At 51.8% G+C, this 8,650-nt stretch overlaps 1 long non-coding RNA gene across 1 annotated transcript; it reads right to left on the minus strand.

The window, feature by feature from the left end:
• Positions 1 to 863: 863 nt before the first annotated feature.
• LOC144281609 (uncharacterized) lies at positions 864 to 7,950 on the minus strand. The gene is made up of 3 exons (XR_013350079.1): positions 7,824 to 7,950; positions 1,520 to 1,643; positions 864 to 1,019 (listed from the first exon to the last, which is right to left on the minus strand). It is a non-coding gene; the product is annotated as an uncharacterized LOC144281609 (long non-coding RNA).
• Positions 7,951 to 8,650: the final 700 nt, after the last annotated feature.

The raw sequence follows: 8,650 nt of genomic DNA on the forward strand, positions 1-8,650 counted from the left end.
CATTAAATTACTTGCCTAAATATTTTTCTCTCTTCCATTTTTCACTCTCACCATAAGAGACCTCAACTACGCAAATGTTCAGTCTCTTTGGCCGTTCCTCGTTAATCATAATATTCTATCTACACCTGCACCTATTCCTTAGAGTTGCACTCATGTTCATGACTTCTCTAATTCCTTCCTCTTCGTCTTCAATTGTTTTGCATGGGGTATGTTCTCCACTGTACTTCTTACAATTTTGTCTCCATTCCCATGATGGCTGTTCGTTTTCTACTTCTCTCCTGAGATCCGACTCCTCATGTTTTGTCTTATTACCTGGCCACTTCTTTCCCAAGTTCTTATCTTTCGCATTTAACTCTTTATTTGTAGAGGTGATTGCTTTGTTGTGGGTCTCTCTCTATCTCTCTCTTTGATTTGTAGTGAAATGCAGTGGTCGCAATTTTACTCTACTTTGTGGAAACATTTTTCTGGTAAATGTTCATTTGTTTGTAAGTTTTGGTGCTCTTTTGCTTCTTTTATTCTTAAAATACCTTTGCATCGACTTAGTACCTGCTCCTCTTTTTTCTTAGTCCTCACTGAATCCTGGGCCAGCTATTTGCAGGAAGTCCCTTTACTGGAGGGAAGAGCATACTTTAGGGGAAGGGGTAGGCTAGCAGACATTTGTAACCCAATCCATGCAAAGGTGGCATGTGGGTGCAATCGTCTACGAAGCCTCCATCCTCTGGTTCTCTCTACCAAACCCATTTTATGACAACTTCTGCTAACACCTCTGATTAACCCAGATCCCACCTCTATTATTGTAAACAAAACACACAGTGTCTGCATTTGAGGACGTGTTCCTCTGTTCAGAGATGCTGGTCCCTCTGAAACAGCTACCACCTTGTCCATGCTTCTCTTCACTTCATGCACCACTTCTCCCCGTTCTCAGCTTGGGATCTGTGAACTATACAGTTCTCCTAATTTCCAAAAACAATTTCCAAGTCTTTGCTTTTCTAATTTTGCTTTTGGAATGTTGATAGTTTCTGGAATGATAAGAATAAATGCCAACTTACAAAGCCATATTCCTTCAGAGCTAACAGGAGAGCCTTTTAACCAGAACCTCCCTCCATTATCTTCCCTCCCCTTGTACCAGTCATCTTGTGCATTGGTGCCAATAACTAATATTTAAAAAAAAAAAAAGATCAATTATCCATCTGTGCAAAACAATACAGCAGCTTCCTGCTGAATTCCTACTCCTCAACCCGCCATGCAAGGCTGAGTGCTATGTGGTCCCAGCCTAAACTTTGAACATCCTTTTTCATTCAGGCTTTTCTTTTCAGCCTCTTCGTTTTGTGCACGTTGTGTTTTCCATGCAAAATGCCTTTCCCCTCCCCTTATCTTTATGTGAACTAGTCCTATTGTGAACCCGTACCTCAAAATGATTTTTATCTTACTCTCACCTCCTATAATATTTTTCAAGACTTAACCTCTTAGACTTTGTCTTTCTCTCTAACATTATAGTTATTCCCATTTCTTGTCTTACCTCCCAGCATAAAGGCTCCAGAGAACACCACGTTGCCTGATATATCTTGTTTTCCCACAAAACATCCAGCATATTAAAAACACCCCATAAATATGTGTTGAATGAATGAGGTCACTCTCAGTACCTAACAAGAACAAAAAATAAATATTACTTTAAAGATGAATCATTTTTTCTGGGCTTCAGAGATACCATCTATCCATGTGGTAGGAATTAGGAATTATGTGTGGTTTGGTGTTTTCATACAACAGAATTTTTAAAGGAGCCATTTATCATCGAGGGTGCCCACTAACCGAGCTCCGGCTACCTGTGGCTCAGCAGGTCTTCAGCGGCTCTGCACCCCTGCCTCCGTCCTGCGATTCCTCCCTCTGGGTCCTCCCAGAGACCCAGCAAGAGCCACCTGAGGCCTCTCCTTCCCTGACAGCTTCTCCAGCCCCCAGGACTCGGGCAGGCTCCCTTACAAAATCCCAGGGCAAATATATTGAACGTGAAGTTCTTGGCAGAGACTCCCTTACTCCAATAACACTATTATGACTAAATTTCTTACCTTCCCAAGCAGATTGTCTTCTTTAAGGACAAGGGTCAATATCTTACAGCTTTTGTCTTGAACCCTAACAACTGGATCACATCCAATAATGTTAGTTATGTGGCTTCCAAGAACCTTAGTCAGCTCAGCCCTACAGACAGCTCCCCCAGAGACAACGGCCATATAAAATCCCATCACAATGTCTCAGACATATGCAGTTCTGGTGTCTTCCCTCAAAGCCAAGTTTACCAGCATCTTTTCCCCTCTGGCCTTTGACCTTCAGCACTTGAGGCTGCAACTGAAGCCTTGACCACCATATAATGGACACGAATACTGAAAAGGTAATGCTGTACTGGGCTCCAGTAAACCAAATGGGGCCAGCTGGTCCCGCCATTCTGACCACGGGCAGGAACACGGAAGGGGCAGGGACGCAGGAGACAAGGAAAACTGGGAAAGAGAGAGTGTGTGTGTGTGTGTGTGTGTGTGTGTGTGTGCTGAAAACGATGCTTTCTACCCAGGATGTAAAGGGATGGCCCTTACATCATTTACCTAAAAATGTAAAAAGGGTACTGTAAGGGGATGGCCGGATATCCCTGTACAGTCCCCTTGCCAAGGCCCCAGAAGGAAAGAACACATTGTGATTGTACTGACGAGACTAGAAGCCCAGACACGAGACCAGGACGTGGTTAGGAAGCCCCAGCTACCTGGGCCTGGACAGTCTCAGCAGGACACAATTTTCTAGCAAGAGAAATAGAAAAAGAAAGCTAAACGGTGAGTGCCACCTGGTGGAGAGACCTGCCCCTGCAGCCGAGCCCGCAGAGTAGGAGGAGGACCATCCCTGCGCTTGGGGATGGGGCTTGGGGATGCCAGGAGCGTACACACACACACACACACACACACACACACCCGGGGCCTGTCCCTCACCACCTCCCGTGCAGGGGGCTTTCCACTCTCCCCAGCTCCTACTCCATCGCCCGCCGCGACTTCCCTTCGTCCTCGGGGTCCACGGGGAAGAAGGCTGCAGCCTCCTGGGTGGCCCCCGACACCTGGGCGGGGACCCTCGGGGAGGCGGGGACCCCTCGGGGCCAGGCCTTGTCCTGGAGGAGCGGCCTTGCTCCTTCCTGTTGGGTGGTCCACGGGCCTGCGGTGCAGCCCTGAGCTGCGGTGGGGCCTGGACTCCTGGGCTCGGGGTGCAAAGCCTTGGGGGCAGCGGCTGCCCTTTCAGACGAGGTCCCCTGGAGGGGATGCAGCGGGGTGGCCTCTGTCCTCCAGCGGGGATGCGGCTGGGCGGCCTCTGTCCCCCCCCAAGCAGGGATGCGGCTGGGCGGCCTCTGTCCCCCCCCAGCAGGGATGCGGAAGGGCGACCTCTGTCCTCCAGCAGGGATGTGGCGGGCGGCCTCTGTCACCTCCCTGAGCAAGGATGCGGCAGGGCAGCCTCTGTCCCCCCCAGCAGGGATTCGGAGGGGCGGCCTGTGTCCTCCCCCAGCAGGGATGCGGAGGGGCGGCCTCTGTCCACCCCCCCCCACCCCGAGCAAGGATGAGGCAGGGCGGCCTGTGTCCTCCCCCAGCAGGGATGCAGTGGGGCGGCCTGTGTCCTCCCCCAGCAGGGATGCGGAGGGGCGGCCTCTGTCCTCCTCCAGCAGGGATGCAGTGGGGTGGCCTCTGTCTTCCCCCAGCAACCCCCAAGGAAGCTCGGGGCTCTGGCCGGTGCTGCCGCTGAAAGAGGCCGCACCTGGCTCCTGGCCCCCCTGGGCCCCCCAGTGACCTGCCAAAGAGTCAGACCTCGGGCGCCCTGGGACCCACCGGGGCTGCTCCCACGGGGTGGCGGCCTGGGGCCTGAGGTTGCCTGGGGGGCAGAGCGAGGCCGAGGCCAGGCCGGGGCGCACCTGCTGCAGGGGGAGGCCTCACCTATCCTGGGGACCCCAGCCCCCCACATCGGGCCTCCGCTGTGCACCTTGCAGCCGTGGACGTGCGCGGCCCAGGACATCAGGACATTTTTAAAACTATGATAATACAACAGTTGTATTTGGGATTGTTTTAAATACTTGGCACACAGTTGCCTTATTTGCATGATTCTCTCGTTATTTTAAGGTAAGTGTCCTGCGTACCCACTATGAAGACAATCGGGGATCTCCAACAGGGAACCCTTTTGCAGCCAATCCTAGGTTTTGCTTAGATAATGCTCCGCACAAGTTGCTGCTTTGGCATTGATACACTCCTAGTTTTCTACAAAGCAGGCTTTTCTTCTCCAAAGCAATAGAAGTATTTATTACACTGCTATGTGTGTCTGTCCGGTCCTGGGTTTCTCCCTTGGGTTTATTTTCAGCGTCCAAACAGGAGAATTCACTGTGCGGTTCTACGACTTCTGACGACTGCATGGACTCCTATCGGCTCGTAACCACAACTGCCACAGAATAGATCTACCCAGCCCCTGATTTCCTTCACGCTGACCCTTTGTAGGGTCAGTTCTTGGCCATCACTGGTCTATTCTCCACCCCTGGAGTTTTGATTTTTCCAGAACATCACACAGATGGACTCGTAGGATATGCATCCTTCCGGGTGTGACTTCGTTCACATCCCGTGAAGCATCTGAGACGCATCCTGTGACCTTCAGTAGGTCATCCCTCCTCGTCGCTAAGTAGTTATGGGAACTACTTTAGGACACCTGTCCGTTAGCACTCCTGCCCCTCGTCTCCCAGCCTGGTTTAGAGGCAAACGCAAACCAAATCCGAGTCTCATTGGCGGGTGTGCCGTACTCGGGGTCTTTAGGAGATGGAAACTAAAGAAATGGTCCTTGGCCTTAGGGAAGCTGTCACCGCACTGGGCAGCTAGCACCAAAGCAGCTGCACCACTGAGCCAAGGGTCCCAGGCCGGTTCCCGGGACGGAGCGGTTGATCACAGCCGTCGGAAAGCAACATCAGGGTCTGAGAAAGAGGAAGATCACTGGAGCGTCAGGGAGTTTTCACGGAGGAAGTGGGCCTGAACTGAGCTTTAAAGTAAGAGGGATGAGCACTGGGTGTTATGCTATATGTTGGCAAATTGAACTCCAATTAAAAAAATAAAATAAAAAAATAAAGTAAGAGGGAGCTTTGGGCGGGCAGAAAGGAAGAAAGGACGCAGGGGAGAGCAGCATGGGCCACCACTGGAGCAAAGGACAGGGGACTCCTGTGTGATGCTAGAGGGGGTCGAGCACAGTCGGTGAGGGGAAGACTGGTAGGAAATGTAATGAGCAAAGGGGCCAGAGACCGGATTAAGGGGCCACAGGGCCACTGTGAGGACGTCGGATTTGCTGCATGTGCGATGGGAGCTGCTGGAGGGTTCTGAGCAGAGGGCAGCCACAGTCTCACTCACCTGGTAGTAGGATCACTGTGGCTGTTCTGCTCCAAACACCCTGCAGGGGTCAGGGGGAGAAGAAAGGGACCCAGTAGAGGATTTTTTTTTTTAATAATCAAGATGATAAATGGTAATGACTTATGTCAGATCGGTAGGGAACAGGTGGTGACAGAGAGTAGGAATCTGGATGTATTGCAAAGGTAGAACCAACAGGATTTGCTGAAAAATGTCACCCAGGAAGATGCAAGTGCTGTTACCCTGAGATGGGAAGATTGTAGGAAGAGCAAGTTTGGACTGTGGAATCAACAGTTTGGTTTTGGCAGCCTTAGGGTGAGGATGTGTCCTAGACAGCCTTACAGAGATGCTGAGCACAGCGATCACCGAGGGAATTAGGGCTAGAAATTAAGGTGTCATCTGTGTATAGATGAGAGAGCAGGGAGACGTCAGAGAGGACAGGCCATGAAGGGGACAAGGCTCATGACGACGGTCCATGCACATGGGAGGGGGATGGACAAGAAGAAATAGAAACTTAGAGATCCTTAAAGGCTGTCTCTCTGGCCTTGGGGGCGAAGACAAAAGGTTCCCATTTAAATCTTGGAATGGCCACAAGACTGGGGTCGCCTTCTTGGGAATAATGATTCATGGATCTCGCTCGAATTTTAGTGCAGAAATATGTCTTACCTATGATGAAAAGCACGAGCTTTATATTATCAAAAAGGAATCAGCGCTATTTTTTTTACCTCAGTAGAAAGAATGCATAACTTTTGTGATAGTTTATCATCAAATGATGGTGTGTGCTCGACTCCAACATCCAAAGGGCTCCTACTCCTTCTATTTTCCTCAAAAACATCTTATCGTGAATAGTCCAAATCTGTAAACTATCTCAAATTGTTTCCAAAGTGGGCAGCCTGCAGAGTTGGAATAAATTCAAATTCAAATGCCAGAGTTCAGTTCCCTGCTTTAATGAAAATAATTGAATCTCTCAGCCTTGATAATGATTCGCCAGGCCTCACGGTCATCATCCTAAATATCAGTGGTCTTTGTCCCCCACGGAGAGAGACGGTGCCCGAAGAGCACTGCTCCACTGAGCCTAGAATTTGCATCCACTGCTGGGAGCTGCTCGTTTATATCTTTAAAAATTCCCTTTTCCTTCACACAAGCTAATCCCTGTATCTTTTACGTAGTTCCGTGAGGCGATACGTATTCTTCCAACAGGAGTCCCTTTCTCCAAAGGGAGCACCCTCCTCAACTTCCTCCTCTCAGGGAACGACCCACTAACCATCCCAGCACCCGAGTGAAGCGTGAGAGCCATCTGGTCTCCACCTTCCTGTCAATCAGGGGTAGTGACTCCCCTCACTGGTCCGTCTCCATTCTAGCCCCTTCTGCCGCCGTCTTTGCTGAGCCCTTCCTGCCTGGACTGCTGTCACAGGACCCTATCCGGCCCCCGGCGCTCGGCCTCCTCCGATCCAGCCTACACTCCCACCACAGGGTCCTCTCCAGGGCGTGCGGTCTTGCTCGCAAGCCATTTCCCATCCCTGGGACAATAAGGTCCCACCTCCCAACGCGGCCTGCCTGGAGCCTCCCACCGGGATCCACTCTTCTCCTGCCGGGATCCCTGTATGACTCAGACCTTCCAGGCGCTGAACGATGTCATGTCCCTCGGCAGCCTCACCCCCTCTTGCTTTTGCACCTTTACACGAACGCTGCTTCTACTTTGGCCACCCTTCTAGGGTCTCCCGACAAAGGTCGTCACCATTCTCCCTGGCCCCGCTCAAGCACAGTCCCCCTGGCCTATCTCCCCGGCCATCCTGTCCCAGCACTGGGTGAGCTGCTTTTATTCACCTCACTCCCCAAACACCCCACCCTCTTTCCATCCCGCCCTCGTTCCACTGAATCGTAACTGTTGGACTAAGGCCCACAAACCTGTGTTCATGGGCGGGGCGGCGGGGGGGCGCACACACGCACACACACGCACACACACACAAGAGGGACTCTACCCTTCATTTGTTTTATTCTGTGCGCTTAGCCCAGCGTGGCACAGAATAAACATTTACAAACTTTTGACTTAATTAATGATTTAATGAGCCAAATGCTTTAGGTTTAGTGGGCTCTGGCAATTCGAGATGTTAGTGTGAGGGGTTAGGAGCACATGGAAACATATTTCCCCTTTGCATTTTTAAGGATGCCCTTCTTTTTTCCTTTTTTTTTTTTTTTTTTTTTTTTGGCCTCTACAAAAGCCCTTCATTTAAAACTTTCCATATGAGAACTTTATAGATGGAATAAAGCCAGCGCCCTCGGCAGAGGTGTGCAAACTCTGCCCATGGCCCATCGGCGGCATAAACAGCTGCTTTTGTTTTGCCACTTTGGACACTTGGAACAAGCCAACCTCAATAGTGTTTAGAATCCAACCCCTCATAAGTTCAAAAAAAAAAAAACTTTAGCACATACGTGGACAGCGCTCCAAGAGTGGGTGCTTTCCTGCAACCCCAGGCCAGCCCGGGCCTACCCAAGCACACGGAGCACCGGTGCGACCAGACGGAGCGGACGGTCCAGTGGACCTCGGCCCCGCGCCGGCCTGCCCGTTGGCTGAACCACGCACCACGCGACTCACAGACGCCCTCGGCAAGCCATCTGGTCATCCGGGTGTCCTCACCCAAGAGCCACCGTCCTCAGTCCCCATCGAGAGAAGTGACCAGGCTGCGGCTCCCTGTGACGGCAGTGGTCCCCGGGGGCCGGGCGTCAGCTCCTACACCCGACACGCGGAGCCCGACCTCCAGGACCAGACGCCCCGGAGCATGACGAGAGCTGGGAAGGCGGACGACGGACAGCAGGCCGCTCGCAAACCTCCCCAACCAGGTGTGGCCCTCCGCTGTTCTCTGCAACCGCCTTTCCCTCCCCTGCTAAGCAAAAGGGACTGAGGAATGTTCTTTGTTTTATATACCTGCAACCCTCCCGTGAGTTTTGCGGGGCGCTGGCCAGAATCTGGCTCCGAATAAGGTCCCCAAACCACACAACCCGAGCCTGGCTGGGGTACGGGCATCAAACGACAGATGAAAATGGCCACATGATCTCTTTTCAAAGGCGTGATTGTTCTCGGTGGTTCCACAAAACCGTCATTTCCACCCCGAAGGCAGAGCAAGGCTGCTTTTCAGGAGATGCCCCCGTGCAAGTTAGCGGGGTGCAGGCTGGGCCGCAGCGCCGGGCGCCCGGGGAAGGCTGATCTGCCCCGATCTCCACTATGCCCATGGATGCTACACGGTGACGCGCCTCTCAAA

This window comes from Canis aureus, chromosome 1, assembly GCF_053574225.1.
Source record: "Canis aureus isolate CA01 chromosome 1, VMU_Caureus_v.1.0, whole genome shotgun sequence".
In the NCBI taxonomy this organism is placed as follows: domain Eukaryota; kingdom Metazoa; phylum Chordata; class Mammalia; order Carnivora; family Canidae; genus Canis; species Canis aureus.